This window comes from Cherax quadricarinatus, chromosome 4 (assembly GCF_038502225.1).
Source record: "Cherax quadricarinatus isolate ZL_2023a chromosome 4, ASM3850222v1, whole genome shotgun sequence".
NCBI classification, from domain to species: Eukaryota; Metazoa; Arthropoda; class Malacostraca; order Decapoda; family Parastacidae; genus Cherax; species Cherax quadricarinatus.
This window is the reverse complement of record NC_091295.1, coordinates 32,967,257-32,984,951: the sequence shown is the minus strand read 5'-3', so window position 1 is coordinate 32,984,951 and position 17,695 is coordinate 32,967,257. Positions and strand designations below refer to the sequence as shown.

Genomic DNA, 17,695 nt, shown 5'->3' with positions numbered 1-17,695 from the left:
ATTTTTGGTATATGTGAACGACATGACGGAAGGGTTAGACTCAGAAGTGTCCCTGTTTGCAGATGATGTGAAGTTAATGAGGAGAATTAAATCTGATGAGGACCAGGCAGGACTTCAAAGAGACCTGGACAGACTGGACACCTGGTCCAGCAAATGGCTTCTCGAATTTAATCCTGCCAAATGCAAAGTCATGAAGATAGGGGAAGGGCACAGAAGACCACAGACAGAGTATAGGCTAGGTGGCCAAAGACTGCAAACCTCACTCAAGGAGAAAGATCTTGGGGTGAGTATAACACCGAGCATGTCTCCGGAAGCACACATCAATCAGATAACTGCTGCAGCATATGGGCGCCTGGCAAACCTGAGAACAGCATTCCGATACCTTGGTAAGGAATCATTCAAGACACTGTACACCGTGTATGTCAGGCCCATACTGGAGTATGCAGCACCTGTTTGGAACCCGCACTTGATAAAGCACGTCAAGAAACTAGAGAAAGTACAAAGGTTTGCGACAAGGTTAGTTCCAGAGCTAAGGGGAATGTCCTATGAAGAAAGATTAAGGGAAATCGGCCTGACGACACTGGAGGACAGGAGGGTCAGGGGAGACATGATAACGACATATAAAATACTGCGTGGAATAGACAAGGTGGACAAAGACAGGATGTTCCAGGGAGGGGACACAGAAACAAGAGGCCACAATTGGAAGTTGAAGACACAAATGAGTCAGAGAGATAGTAGGAAGTATTTCTTCAGTCATAGAGTTGTAAGGCAGTGGAATAGCCTAGAAAATGACGTAGTGGAGGCAGGAACCATACACAGTTTTAAGACGAGGTTTGATAAAGCTCATGGAGCGGGGAGAGAGAGGGCCTAGTAGCAACCGGTGAAGAGGCAGGGCCAGGAGCTAGGACTCGACCCCTGCAACCACAAATAGGTGAGTACACACGTACTCATATACAACAGGCCTAGTGTCTAATCGACATGTGCCTAGGACAAAATGGTAACTAACACACACACACACACCTACACACACCTACACACACCTACACACACACACCTACACACACCTACACACACACACCTACACACACACACACACACACACACACACACACACACACACACCTACACACCTACACACACCTACACACACACCTACACACACCTACACACGCACACCTACACACACACCTACACACACTCGTGGAGGAGTCACGCGGTTTGAGCTCGTGTTTTGGTGATAATTTCTGACTGTGCCATAAGGAATAGAGTGTGGGATATAGGCGTGTGCACGCATGAGAGTGCATATAATCACTTAAGCCCCGAAAAAAGGAAATATAAGTGATCACAGAAAAGAAAACAAAGGAAATAGTTGCTGAGTATTGTAGGGGCCGTTGGAAGGGTGAACGGTTGTCAGGCCTAAATAGTGTTGCCATAATAACGCAGTGGGGTATTTTGAAGAATAAGTGCGACTCAAGACCAGGGAGATAAGAGATATGTATAGATATGTCAGTAAATACAGTGAGTGAGTGAAAAAATTAGAAGAGCTAGAGAATATAGTGCATACAGGAAGTTAGTGGAAAAATTACCGAGAAGCATCAAATACCTTCAACTTCTGGGGCAGGACAGACCTGCAACGTTACTCCACTGCCAGCTGCAAGTAATATTCACCTAGTTTGAGTTGCATGGGGTCAATAGTACCTGTCTCTAGCTGGAATTGGGGGTCACTCTCCTCGAGCTATCAGAATTAGAATAAGCAGCATTTACTGGCATTTAATAGAATTTAGAGGTAGCGGCATATAGGCGAAGCCTAGTGTATTAATTTTTGAACGTAATTTTAAACTCATAAGAGTACAGTGGGAACCAAGAGATCGGGTACATATACAATACATATGTAGTACATACGTGGGAAATAAGGACTGTTTACATAAACATATGCACGCACACTTGGGGAGAACAGCACTGTTGTTAGGCACTTGAATAGCTGTAGCACACACACACACACACACACACACACAGACACACACACATATATAGACACACACACACACATATACAGGATTTTACACCTTCCATTGAAGTGACCCTATAACCCTTCCTTTCCCCCCCCCCATCTCTCTCCCTCTCCTCTCCTCTCTCCTCTCCTCTCTCTTCCTCTCTCTCTCTCTCTCTCTCTCTCTCTCTCTCTCTCTCTCTCTCTCTCTCTCTCTCTCTCTTTCTCTTTCTCTCTCCCCCTTTCTCTCATCCTCTCTCTCTTCCTCTCTCTCTTCCTCTCTCTCTTCCTTTCACTCTTTCTCTCTCTCTCTCCCTCTCTTCCTCTCTTCCTCTCTTACTCTCTCTTTTCCTCTTCTCTCTCTCTCTTACCTTTTCCCTCTCTCACTTTCTCCCCCTTTTTCCCTTCTTTTCCCCTCCTTCTAGGCTCCCCTTCTCTCTCTCCCTATCTCTCACTCTCTCCCCCTTTTTTCTTTTTCTCTTTCTCTCTTTCGTAAAAAAAAAAATGGTTGGGACTCGCAGGAATCAGGGATCAGATGACAATGGTACTGGTAGGGAGGAATGGATGGAGGAACAGTGGAAAAGGATAGAGCAAGAATGGGAGAGAAAATTAGGAGAGCTTTCTGAAAAAAATGGAGAAAGAGCTCTCTGTGAAATGAGAAAAGAGGTTGGAGAAGGAGACGAAGAATTGGGAGTCACAAGTCGAAACTGCAGTAGCCAGGGTAAAGGTCCTAGAATTTGAGGTAAACAGGCTGAAGCAATTCTCAGGGGTAGTGACCAGAGAAGACACACCATACGATGATGAGAGGCTGAACAGGAAGGAAGGAGATATGAATTATTCTAAGGTCATATCAGCCTGCAAAGAAGGGCCAGGGAGTGGAAGGGAAGAGCAGATGGGTGCAGATGGAGAGGGAGATAGGTCGAATGCTGAGGCACAACCATGCTACCAAGAGCCACTGGAAAAATCAAGGGAGAAAATGACCACATACAGACAGGAACCAGAGTCACAGAGGAAGAGGCAATGGGAGGAGGAAAGGGCAAAATCAGTGATTATCCATGGGCTTCGGGAGAGAGAGGAAAGGACACACACTGAAAGACGGCAGGAAGAAAGAAAGGAGATTGAGAAAATCATCACAGAAACAGGGGGAGAAGACATGGATGAGATTGTAAATTTTCAGAGAATAGGGGGGTACTTGAAGGGGAGAAACCGACCGATCAAGCTGATTCTCAGGACAGAAACAGTGCGGAACAGGATCCTCCAAGAGAAACCACGGTTGAAAAGTTCGGAAGAGTACAAGAAGGTGTTCCTAGACAGAGACAGAACACAAACAGAGAGAAAGCAGCTGAGGGAGAGGACAAAAAAGCGAAAGGAACTAGGAAAGGAGACAAGGATGGAAACAGCAGAGGTCAGTCAGAGCAGAACAGAGCAGCAAGGGCAAGCACACACACAACTATCCTCAGAACCCCACAACCTATCATACCATCCCAACACACAATACAATCCATACCCACAGCTTCCACCCAACCCCCAACTATAGAATCCCACAGTAAGCTACCAGGTCTCCCACCCCCACAGGTCCCCCCAAACCACAGTGTTAGAAAGGAAACTGAAGGTATGGTACACAAACGCTGATGGAATAACAAACAAGTGGGAGGAGTGGCACGAAAGAGTCAAAGAGGCATCACCAGACATCATAGCGATCACAGAAACCAAGCTTACAATATGATAACAGATGCAATCATTCCAGCGGGATACCAGATCCTGAGAAAAGACAGAAGGAACAGGGGGGGGTGGAGGAGTGGCATTGCTGATCAAACACCGATGGAATTTTGATGAGCTGGAGAGAGGAGACAGCGGATAAGTTATTACATAGCGGGAACGCTTCACTCTGGTGGTCCCAAGGTGATAATTGCAGTGATGTATAACCCACCACAGAACAGCAGGAGGCCAAGGCAAGAGTATGACGAGAGCAATAGAGCGATGGTTGACACACTGGCTGCAGTGGCGAGAAGAGCTCATGCATGCAGGGCAAAGCTCCTGATCATGGGCGACTTTAACCACAAGGAGATCGAATGGGAGAACTTGGAGCCACATGGGGGCCAAGATACATGGAGGGCTAAGATGATGGAGGTGGTACTGGAAAACTTCATGTGCCAACACGTAAGGGACACTACAAGAGAGAGAGGAGAGGATGAACCAGCAAGACTGGACTTAGTATTCACCTTGAGTAGTGCAGATATTGAGGACATCACATATGAAAGACCCCTTGGGGCCAGAAATCATGTGGTTTTGAGCTTCGAATACACAGTAGAGCTACAAGTGGAGGGGGAAGCAGGAAGGCAAGGACAAATGAAACCAAACTACAGGAAAGGGGACTACACAGGAATGAGGAACTTCCTGAATGAGGTTCAGTGGGGCAGAGAACTGGCAGGGAAGCCAGTTAATGAGATGATGGAATATGTAGCAACAATGTGCAAGGAGGCTGAGGAGAGGTTTGTACCCAAGGGTAACAGGAATAATGAAAAAGCCAGGATGAGCCCATGGTTCACCCAAAGATGCAAGGAGGCAAAAACCAAGTGTGCTAGGGAATGGAAGAAATACAGAAGGCAAAGGACCCAGGAGAATAAGGAGAGCAGTCGTAGAGCCAGAAACGAATATGCACAGATAAGAAGGGAGGCCCAACGTCAATATGAAAACGACATAGCAGCAAAAGCCAAATCTGACCCGAAGCTGTTATACAGCCACATCAGGAAGAAAACAACCGTTAAGGATCAGGTAATCAGGCTAAGGAAGGAAGGAGGAGAGACAACAAGAAATGACCGTGAAGTATGTGAGGAACTCAACAAGAGATTCAAAGAAGTGTTCACAGAGGAGACAGAAGGGGCTCTAGAAAGACGGAGAGGTGGGGTACACCACCATGTGCTGGACACAGTACACACAATCGAGGAAGAAGTGAAGAGGCTTCTGAGTGAGCTAGATACATCAAAGGCAATGGGGCCAGATAACATCTCTCCATGGGTCCTGAGAGAGGGAGCAGAGGCGCTATGTGTACCCCTAACAACAATATTCAATACGTCTATCGAAACAGGGAGATTGCCTGAGGCATGAAAGACAGCAAATGTGGTCCCAATCTTTAAAAAAGGAGACAGACATGAAGCACTAAACTACAGACCAGTGTCACTGACATGTATAGCATGCAAAATCATGGAAAAGATTGTCAGGAGAAGAATGGTGGAACACCTAGAAAGGAATGATCTCATCACCAGCAGCCAACATGGTTTCAGAGATGGGAAATCCTGTGTCACAAACCTACTGGAGTTCTATGACATGGTGACAGCAGTAAGACAAGAGAGAGAGGGGTGGGTGGATTGCATTTTCTTGGACTGCAAGAAGGCTTTTGACACAGTACCACACAAGAGATTAGTGCAAAAACTGGAGGACCAAGCAGGGATAACAGGGAAGGCACTGCAATGGATCAGGGAATACTTGTCAGGAAGACAGCAGCGAGTAATGGTACGTGGCGAGGTGTCAGAGTTGGCACCTGTGACCAGCGGGGTTCCACAGGGGTCATTCCTAGGTCCAGTGCTGTTTCTGGTATTTGTGAACGACATGACGGAAGGAATAAACTCCGAGGTGTCCCTGTTTGCAGATGACGTGAAGTTGATGAGAAGAGTTCATTCGATCGAAGACCAGGCAGAACTACAAAGGGATCTGGACAGGCTGCAGACCTGGTCCAGCAATTGGCTCCTGGAGTTCAATCCCACCAAGTGCAAAGTCATGAGGATTGGGGAAGGGCAAAGAAGACCGCAGACGGAGTACAGTCTAGGGGGCCAGAGACTACAAACATCACTCAAGGAAAAAGATCTTGGGGTGAGTATAACACCAGGCACATCTCCTGAAGCGCACATCAACCAAATAACTGCCGCAGCATATGGGCGCCTGGCAAACCTCAGAACAGCATTCCGACATCTTAATAAGGAGTCGTTCAGGACCCTGTACACCGTGTACGTTAGGCCCATATTAGAGTACGCGGCACCAGTTTGGAACCCACACCTAGCCAAGCATGTAAAGAAACTAGAGAAAGTGCAAAGGTTTGCAACAAGACTAGTCCCAGAGTTAAGAGGTATGTCCTATGAGGAGAGGTTAAGGGAAATCAACCTGACGACACTGGAGGACAGGAGAGATAGGGGGGACATGATAACGACTTACAAAATACTGAGAGGAATTGACAAGGTGGACAAAGACAGGATGTTCCAGAGACTGGACACAGCAACACGGGGACACAGTTGGATGCTGAAGACACAGATGAATCAAAGGGATGTTAGGAAGTATTTCTTCAGCCACAGAGTAGTCAGGAAGTGGAATAGTTTGGGAAGCGATGTAGTGGAGGCAGGATCGATACATAGCTTTAAGCAGAGGTACGATAAAGCTCATGGTTCAGGGAGAGTGACCTAGTAGCGACCAGTGAAGAGGCGGGGCCAGGAGCTTGGACTCGACCCCTGCAACCTCAACTAGGTGAGAACTAGGTGAGCACACACACACACCTACACACACACCTACACAAACACACACACACACGCAACCTACACAACCTACACACACACCTACACACACGCACGCACACCTACACACACGCACGCACACACACACACACACACACACACACACACACACACACACACACACACACACACACACACACACACACACACACACATATGCACAACAACAGTGAAAAAACAGTGAAATTCCAAGGGCTTTCGTTATTTCTCACATTATCAAGGAACTATATATATATATATATATATATATATATATATATATATATATATATATATATATATATATATATATATATATATATATATATATTAGTGGGTGGGCCAAAAAGTTGGCTTTTCAGTTCCTTCATTATTGGTTCACGTTCTCGGTTTAATTTATCCAAACTATTATTCCAAACCAATATTACAATACTAAAGCAGTATTGGAAATGTCAAAATGCCCAGTAGGTGCAGGAGTTAAGGAGTTAAGTGCATACCTACTAAATAAGCCTTCATTTGGCCTACTTTGTATATATATATATATATATATATATATATATATATATATATATATATATATGAATTATTATATATAATATGGGAAGACAAATGTTGCCGTCTTATGCAAGGCTGTTTAAAATTCATCATATAATGATGTAGGGCGCCTTTGAAAAAATATATGATATTCATCTTTCCCTTACATGGTGTTGAATCTGAAATATCGACTCCGACACCCTCTTGGGGGTTCTGTAACAACTTCTGCGAGAGACTCTTCTGGCGTTTATTTGGAGACAGTGTTGCCAACTTCTCTTGTCAGTTTGCTTAACCGTTATTCATCGTGATAATATTTAAGCTCCTTCATAGTTTTATTCTGCTGAAGAAGTGTGTGTGCGGGAAAGAAAAGATAATATATAACATTTCCATTATTTTTGTAATGAACAGTTCGTGAAGGTATTGGCTTGGTACCCCTGTTTGGAATATCCTCAAAGTTACAGTTCAGAAAATATTTAATAAGTGGCGACTTTTCTGTCTTTCGTATTAACAAACTTAGAGATTCTCCATCGATCATTACCCCTGGAGTCGACACAGGATTGTGGGAAACCTAAGTAGTAGAGCATTAGCGGCCGCTCTACCGGGGTCCCACTGTATTTGGAAGTTGCCTTAGTGGAACGAAGTGCCAGGAGCGTGTTGACTCGAGCCTCATGGGTAAATTTACTCACCGACGCTTGTCACTCATGGCCCACGTGCATGAGTGAAGACGAGAACGTGCTAACTCACGTGCTGAAGGGATTTTCGCCATTAAAACCTCCCAGGAATAAAGGTGTTTTTCACACTACTCTCCATAAGGGACTTAGGTCATTTTGGAATCGTGAAAAAGAATCACACCCACTAAAATCGATACATTTCGTGGACCTGTGCTGTGCGAACGTGGTTCTTGTAGTAATGGGCAGTACGGGCGGATCTGCAATGCAATGTGTAACTGAGAAAAATTATTTGCATGTGTTATTGTTGATATTGATACACTTAGAGATCTTTGTTGCTAGTGTGTGTGTGTTCAGAAGAGGAACGAGATAGTTATGATAGTGTAGTTGGAGATGGAGTAATGGAAAAACATTATCAGTCGTGGTTTGTTGGGTTAGAAATCCTCTCCAAGTTGCTTTGTGTGAGTGATATAATAAAGTTTTTTTAGTGACATGTTGTCTTTACTAAGAAAAGAGAGAACCTCATTTTTTGAGGTGATATTGATGTGGAGTAAATATTATCACTAAACAAATACACTGAATGCAAGGAGAAAATAAATTGGAAATCATTCGGCTCAAACCAAAGTTATGTATGGAAGCTTGCGTTCAAAATTCTTATATGTAATATTTCACATATAGGAACAGTTAAACTCAGGAACCATTCCTCAAGTACAATTTACTAAATTGTATAGTAAGGTTTATCATCATTTTAATGCTGAGGTAATGTATACCTCACATAATTTTGTCTCATTCGTGAATTTTTAGATTAGCAAATGGAAAACCATCAAAAATGCAACTAGTTCTACCGGCCCTTGTGGTATGTGCATCATTGTGTATTAATGAAGTCTCTCTTTATCGTAGTGTGTCGAAATATATATTTTTCGTCGCATTTTATTGGAGACTTTATTATTTTATATCGTTAAGCTCCTACATAGTTGGCATAGATGTGTTGACGCAGTCTTGTAAAAGTAACAAACCACTTTCTTAGTCATATTCTCCGCCTGTTGAAGCTTGTATAGATTTCAACGTATTTGCTGTAGATTTTACACTGATTTATTTGCCATGGATGTGTTGACGCAGTCTTGTGAATGTTATAAACAGACTTTTTTTTCAGCCATATTCTGTGCCCGATGAAGCTTGTTTAGATTTCAATACAGTTGTTGTAGATTTTACACTGATTTATGAAGACTGGTTTAGGTATGTGTGTTCCTGTGATTTGTAGGTATGAGCTTGCGGTCTACATATTTTATTTTTAAAAATATTTGATGTAATATGTTGATGAGCAAAGACTATCATAACACCATCAATATCTATGTTTCTGATGTGTTGATCGATACATTGTCTTCTGCACTTGTGATAAAGTTACTAGCTGCTGCATTAGTATAAAGATACTGTCTGCTACACTAGTATAAACATACTGTCTGCTGCATTATTGTCTGCTGCATTATTGATAAAGATACTATCTGCTGCACTATTATATTGTCTGCTGCACTGTTGACAAAGATACTGTTTATCGCACAAGGGATAAAGATACTGTCTGCTGGTCTATGGATAAAGATACTATCTGTTGCACAAGGGATAAAGCTTCTGTCTATTGCACTAGGGATAAAGATACCGTCTGTTGCACTAGTGATAAAAATACTCTCTGCTAAACTGGTATATAGATTCTGTCTTCTGCACAAATGATATACTGCTACACTTAAGGGAAAATTTATTATATACTACACTAGTGGTGAAGAGATGCTGTCTCACTGGTTGCTGGAGATACTCTCTGCTGCATATTTGGTTAAGAGATTGCTAAATAAAGTTAATATCCAGTAAAGTGGAATATTATCTGTCTCGTGAAAATCAAATAACAAAACGCCCTTCGAAAATTAGAAATGACTGATAAAGCTTTTTTCGGGATTGCAAAATTATAAAAAAAAAATTGGATTTAATAAGTAGATTTATGCAATAGAGAAGGTTAGGTTAGGTAAGATTTATCAGGAAACAGGACACGTGTTTCCTGACGCAGGTCTTAGTCATATGATGACCCGCCGTTGGAGATTTTGGTGATATGACCGAGGCCTTCAGCTGGTTTTCAGGTCCACCCCTTTAAAAATTAGGGTTATGACTAGAACCATTTTTTATATTTATTGGCAATATAGACGGCCCTGAAGTATCGTGGTACAGTGTCATTCTTATGAAAGGTCGGTGTAATGTGAATATTTGCTAATTTGAGGTTATAATCTGTGCTCTTATCCCTACACTAAATGAGCTCATAATATCTGATTAACAAAAGATTAGTTATTACCACATTAAATCCAACTTGCATAAAAATTTACAAAAACCACAAGAAAAGAAAAATACTAGGAAACGTGTCCGTCATAGAGGCTACGATCCCATTCTCATTTGTAATGACAAACGTATAAATATCGATTTATTGATCACTGATTTACTATAACTTCATTACTTTAAATTTTTTTAAATAATTATATTTTAAGTAACTGTATTATACATTGAAAAAATATATGTCAGTAAATTAGTATCGGATGTAAACCGACTAGCATATTCAGTTTTGCTTAAGTTATATGGTACTGTTAAACGAAAATAATGATCACGTCTTACATGCACAAAATAACAAATGTGTTCATCCTATAGTGTGACCTTGGGAATGCGACAGTGACTTAGCATAAAATCCGCGGTGTCGCTTTTGGAAACGGCACGGAAGCATGCGATTTCCCGACCTTGTGTGAATTAGAAACACTGTTCTTCATGCATTAGGTAATCTATGGATCGCGTTTATGGCTATCATAACTCCGTATTGTAATATAACACCCAATATTTTAAATTACTGTACAACGCTATTATTAAGGCTGGAGGTTTTAAGGAAATTCTGAACAAATAAAATCGATTAGATTGGGATATTTGAAGGTTCTGATATCTCCATTGAGGATCGAGAGCTATGAGCTTAAGCTTCTTAGTAATGCTGTGATGGTGAATGCTAAAAGAATTTGTGGATGAATTTAAAAAATCTCAAAAAACTTGGTGTTTCATAAGCACATAAGACAACTGGAAATTGCATCTTTGTAGTAATAACTCCTCAGTTGATTGCTAGAGGTCTCCACTAAACAGTTTAACTTGCTTAATGTAGATAGTGGAGAAAAGTAGACTATACAAAAAGAACAGGATAATATGTTGTAAAAATGATATGCGATACTGACAAATAGTTTGATAAAGATTCAAAATGCAAACACTAGTATTGGCATTTTATTTCCTTTTTAAATTTTGTAAAATGTGTTTTCTAAGTATATCCTCCTCCGGGAGGTCATGGGTAGTATTAATATAGTCTAGATTAAAATCGCACGGTGAATGAAAAAATTCTCTGCGAATGATGCCTAGAATATTTCTCCATAATTATTCTCGATATCATTAGTGTATCCAATTCATAGGCTCGCACCATAGGAAGGAAAATAAGCAGTACGAGTGGTAGATAGATACTGTATACCACATAAACCACAGTGAAGACCACATCGCCAAACGCATCCTCGTCAGACATGCAGTTATTACTGTACATATCACAAGAGATGGCACAGCAAAACCTGGCGCACCGTCGTCTAAATGTACGAACGCACTCTGGTCCAACACAACATACGACTAGTGGTGCTCACATGAGCACTGGCCTCAGCGCCTGTTGTGTGTGGGAGTGCATGTCAGTGTTAACGATTTATGTTAATAAACAGTTTAAGTTTTTAAGTATAGCACAGTGGGAGCGACGCCGCAAGAGACATTGTTCTGAGTTCAGCTCCTTAGTCACACCACCGATTTGATTTGATTTAATGGTCTCTTAAGAGTGTTTTTTCTTTTGTGTGTGTATGTTTGTGTGGTTGCTTCTGTACTTGTTTTCGTGTTTGCTACTTTTTTTTGTATGTGTGCAGCTAGTATGCTTAATTTGCAGGTGAGTATGGGACGGTCTGACGGAATCACACACACACACACACACACACACACACACACACACACACACACACACACACACACCAGGATCTTGGACTCGACACCTGCAACCTCAACTAGGTGAGTACACACACACACATACACACACACACACACACACACACACACACACACACACACACACACGTACTCATATTCAACAGGCCTAGTGTCTAATCGACATGTGCCTAGGACAAAATGGTAACTAAAACACACACACACACACACACACACACACACGTACTCATATACAACAGGCCTAGTGTCTAATCGACATGTGCCTAGGACAAAATGGTAACTAGCACACATCCACACACACATCCACACACACATCCACACACACATCCATACACACATCCACACACATCCACACAGGCCTAGTGTCTAATCGACATGTGCCTAGGACAAAATGGTAACTAACTCACACATCCACACACGCACACAGACACGTGCACACACACACACACGCGCACACACACACACGCACACACACACACGCACACACACACGCACACATACGCACACACGCGCCACACACACACACGCACACACACACACGCACACACACACGCACACATACGCACACACACGCGCGCGCGCGCACACACATACACACACACACACACACACACACACACACACACACACACACACACACACACACACACACACACACACACACACACACACACCATTTAAATACAAGGACGATGTTTACATTGATCATGTGTGAAAATCTGACGAGCAGTGTATTATCTTGTTCCATAAAAAGAACGTGCCTTGAACACTGCAGATATATCACAAATAAAAAAAAATAATAAAGACCCTCTGCGACCATTAGCTAAGAATTATTTTTGCTTGGTGGGAATTTCCGTGTCTTAGATTGCCGTTCACAAGCTATTGTCATTTTACCAACAACGTCGCCAGAACCGGCGGTAATCTTTCCCTCGATAATGATACTATTGTTGCATTTACAGTGTTGACGTCACAGTCATCGGCAGCGGCCTTGATCAGGGCGTCGTAGGCTACCTGATCTACACTTCCTGAATATCAAGCAGTCCGATGACGATTTATGAAAGGGGCATTCAGTACGTAAAGTCTGATGACTATAAGAAAATATATCGCTGAAACGACATTTGTCGAAGCATTTTTTTCATCATATGGCGGGGAAAACGATCGTGTCTTGGCGTTTCAAATATGAATTCAAAAGTGCTAAAGTAATTTTTGAGTCTGAATACATAATTTAAAAATAAATTTCACTTGGATGACGAATTAGAGATGAATAATGATTAATATACTCTCTTCGAAATTATTTTTTGATAACTTAACCAAAATAGATAAGTGTGCAAACAACTTTGACAGAATCAGTCAAAACAGGTAAGTATGCAAACAGTTTTCACAGAATCAGTAATAAAAGGAAGAGCAGAAACGCAGCGATAAAATATATTAGTGATCAATGCATTTATACACCACCAGTCACCAATATGAACACTTAAGATTTTTTCAGTAGAAGCAAAACTTCATGGACATCTGTCTTCACCTGCAACAGCAACGAGACACTGTAGCGTAATCATGAGTATCCCAAGTCAGTAGCAGCAATCTCAGGAGCTCGATAGTAACCTCACGCAGTTAATTCAGCACGAACGGCAGTAGTTGGAACAAAATTTTAAGTATTACCAGCACCCGCAGTAGTTCAATAGCAGTAGGGATTGGAGCGCGAGAAGTAGCAATAGCCAAAGTAATATTTGTTCCTGCCGTATAAGCGGTAATATTACCAATACTACCATAAGTAGTATCAGTAGCAAAAACATCAGCAGAAGCAGAGAGGCTCCTGCATTAGTATGAGTTTCAATTATGAAAGAAAAACGGAGAAATTACCAGCGCTATTAAGAGGAGTAATAACTGAGACATTAACATAAGCAGTAGGATTACCAGTTCTAGGCGTATTAAGAGAAACCAAAACCAGCTACTGTTAATACTAGAGAATATGCATCAATAAGAAAATCAGCAACAAAAGTAGCAAGATTACCAACACTATGAGGAGTAACAGCAATAGAAAAAGCCATAGATAAAAAAAAAATAAGAATACGAGGACAACGGGCGGGGGGGGGGGCAGTGACATCAAGAGAATGAGCATCAATGAGGGGCAGCAGAAACAACAAAAAACAGCAAGAGAAGCAGCAGCAGCAGCGGTGACAAGCGACAGTCATACTAGTGAAGCAGCAAATCACCATCAGGTTCATAATGCTCAGCGTTAATGGCAGTCTCTCAAGGTGTTTCTCACTAGTGGGTTGTCAAGGTGAGGCAGGCAGGTAGGCAGGCATTCTGGACCCAAGCTCTTTGCGTTATCTGCATAATGCTAATTTGGTGTTGGTCAAGACGTACCTTATTAGCATTAATCTATGCTCACAGATTGGCTTTCAGTGACTTGTTATGTTAAGAGTTTATGTGAAAATTAGAACAAAAATAGTTTTGGTCGTTTTCTCTTCTCTTGTCTATTCATTTGCTTCCATTTGCCCCCCATTTGTCACTCCCATCCTCGTCTTCCTTCCCAATCTTTGTTTTTTTTTCTTTCATTTTAACTTTTCTTTCCTCCTTTCCTCTTCTAAATTTCTGACAAAATTACCGACTTCTCTTAATTTCTTTCAAGATGCCAAAAAAAAAAATGTATATATATAAAAGCAAGGCCAAGCCTTCTTGTACGTTCGTTAAGCTAAAATATTGCATTCAAATTCACTTTCATTAAAAAAAAATCATAGTAGCATTTACTATGATTTTTTTTTTTTTAGCGTGAACGATGTTGTTCATCGCTGGTGTATAGCATGACTGATGCTTTACTTGTAGCCGATGAAATGTTTTGAATTCATTAAAAGTCTTTTTGCACTGATAGGCACAATTTTGTTTTTACTGGCTAAAAAAGAACAATTAAATTTGTAATAATTCATATTCGCTAATAAGTGTATGTGCTGCATCTAGGTGCATGCGCTTGTTTAATTAACTATTAACAAATACTATTTTGTTGTTACAGAATCAGAGCGACGCTCACAGTATTAAAACGTTTCAACGAATAATAAATGTGAGTGCAGACATGTGGAATCAAATTTACACAGTCCCGGTTAAAATGGATTTACAATAATGCGCTTCTGCCTCGAGCACCTGCTAGACTATCATCACATGGTTTTAGTCTCACTGGAAAACAAGCAAAAGCTGGCTTAACATGCAATGACTTGTGGAAATTCTTCGAAAAGTTTTACTTTGAAATATGAGCACAATTTGTCAGCGAAAAAGAGGTGACTAAACAATTGTCCAAGTAAAATTTTCAGTTGTACCTGAAAAGTTATAATTAACAAAATAAAATGAGAGGCCTCCACCGTTAAAAAAAAAGTAGCACTGTACTCTCCATTTTTTTCATGTTGCCAATAACAGGCATATATGGTATCGCAGATATAATCGGTATGAAAGTAGCATGTATCGAGTAAACTGTAAACTTTTTAAGCCGATCCAAACCAATTCAGTTTACTACAGAATGCGATATAGTTTTCATCAGATAAATTTAAGCATCTTTTATGGAAAATTTATAGTAATACAAGTGGAGGAACACCACACTTAATCAAAAGATATACAGTAGAAACGACCAGGAGGTAGCCTTCGTGGCAGATCTCATGCTCAAAGAATAACATCAAGAAAAAAATGATAATGCTTGATATCCAGAACTTACGAAACAAGATGTGCCAAGTCAATGATACTCTTAAAAACTCTCAAATTTACTCCCTAGGTGATTTGACTTATAAATGGAAAATACTTGAAGGACTAATTCCAAATCTGCAAATCGAAATAACACCGTCTGCAAAATAACCTCAAAGACAAGCTGGGATGTAGTAAAGCCCTCATAAATAAGTGGTACGAAGGGAAATATACAAGTCCCTGCAATCTGTTCTTGACGTTCCAGCCAGTGGTACCTGTGTCCGATCGAGTCCCTTCAGTCCCAAGAGCCTGACTTATGAAGTTGTCAACCAGCAGGCCTGGTCAAGACCGGGCCAAACGAGCAAATGTTCTGCTGAACAATGACCGTGTACATACCAGTTAGGTAGATAATCTCTTGAAGCTTCATTATCATGCTTACATTGCTATTTCTACAGTTTAAAAATATGTCCTCGTGTCCATCCAACTTTCTAGCTCCAACAGATATTTCGCTTCTTGTTTATTTACGGTTAAATATACTTAACGTTACCTAGCGTAGCAAAAATATTTTTAAGTTTTGAAAGAAATGTTAAGAAACTGACACTGGTAATCCCGTCATTAATTTCCAGATGGTTATCATACTATTATTTGTCAGCAAAGGTAATTTAGTGTTGTCTTTATTCATTTCATGTTTTATTGATCTGATTTTATATTTTGCTTCCATTTTCTTTAAATATTGGCACCATACCACAGCTACATTTTGTAAATTGGGTTTCACTTATCTTGTAAAAACATTCCTTAAACTATCGTCATGCGTTTACATAATGACTGTCTTAAGGTAAGCTTATGTTGCACGTGAGTGCAACAATTTCATTTATATGTTCTGGTGATCATTTGATATTTGTCACTCCCAAGGTCTTTCTCTGCATTAGATGTTCTTAAAGCGTTATTGCACACTTTGTTGGATCTGTTTTGACTTTGACCTGTATCAGTCATGTGATAGCTTTTCCCACATTAGAATTCATCATGCATTTTCCAATGTATAAGTTGAAGTAAAGTGTCCTTGAAAATTTTGTGTTATTAATAGATTTTACTTATTTTATTGTGTCATATATATATATATATATATATATATATATATATATATATATATATATATATATATATATATATATATATTATTCGTCACGGCATTATGCCGGGTGAGCGCCCCGGCATAATGCCGTGATGAAAATCAAAGTCCTACCATACAAGTTTTTTTTTTTGTCAGTGCATTCTGCTGGATAGCAGCCGTTAGCATGACGTCACGGCCTTCCACCACACTTCACAGTGACTTCTAATTGCTCACGTGGCTGCCGTGGTGAAAGGAAGTGTTGCACTTTTGTTTCTCATGCATCCCATCTTTTGTAAAGTGTTCCCTTTGGTTTTGGGGCTATATATCTTTCATTATGGGTAAAAGGAAGTTCTGAAGACCATAAACTATAGCTCAAATCATAGGGCTTCACAAAGCTGGGCACCAGGCGAAAGAAATAGTGGAGTATGTTAGTGTGTGTGAGCGTTCAGTGAGGAACTGGGTGCAGCATTTCAAGGCTGGTGGCGGTCCCGAGTTCTCGTCAGCCAAACCTCGGCCTGGCCCCTCCAAGAAGATATCTGTTCGTACCAAAAGAACCTTAGGAAACTAACCTAACCTTATTATAACAAGCACAATTTAATTTAGCCTAATCCAACTAAATATATTTTATGTAAGTTTACAATAATTTAATAACAAACACAATGAAATATATTTTTTTCGTTAGATTCAGAATGATTTTTGAGAAATTATTGCATATACTAATTTAAAAAGAAAAATCAAGTTTTTCTTTTTAAATCTAGAAATTCATACAGGAGAAGGGGTTACTAGCTCTTTGTTCCTTGCATTTTAGTCCCCTCATGTATATATATATATATATATATATATATATATCTATATATATATATATATATATATATATATATATATATATATATATATATGTCGTGCCGAATAGGCAGAACTTGCGATCTTGGCTTAAATAGCAACGCTCATCTTGCTATATAGGACAAGTGAAAATTTGTTTATGCAATAATTTCGCCAAAATCATTCTGAACCTAACGAAAAAAATATATTTCACTGTGTTTGTTTAGTATTAAATTATTGTAAACAAATCTAAAATATATTTAGTTGGGTTAGGCTAAAATAAATTGTTCTTGTTATAATAAGGTTAGGTAAGTTTTCTAAGATTCTTTTG

The 17,695-nt window shown here is 40.4% G+C and overlaps 1 long non-coding RNA gene across 1 annotated transcript in view; it reads left to right on the top strand.

Moving 5' to 3' along the window:
- The window catches only part of LOC138854558 (uncharacterized), a 126,530-nt gene extending 110,080 nt beyond the window's left edge, over nt 1-16,450 (top strand). Inside the window, exon 4 of the long non-coding RNA XR_011393752.1 lies at nt 14,776-16,450. This is a non-coding gene — a long non-coding RNA (uncharacterized lncRNA). The remainder of the gene's footprint in view (nt 1-14,775) is intronic.
- The last annotated feature ends 1,245 nt before the right edge of the window (nt 16,451-17,695 follow it).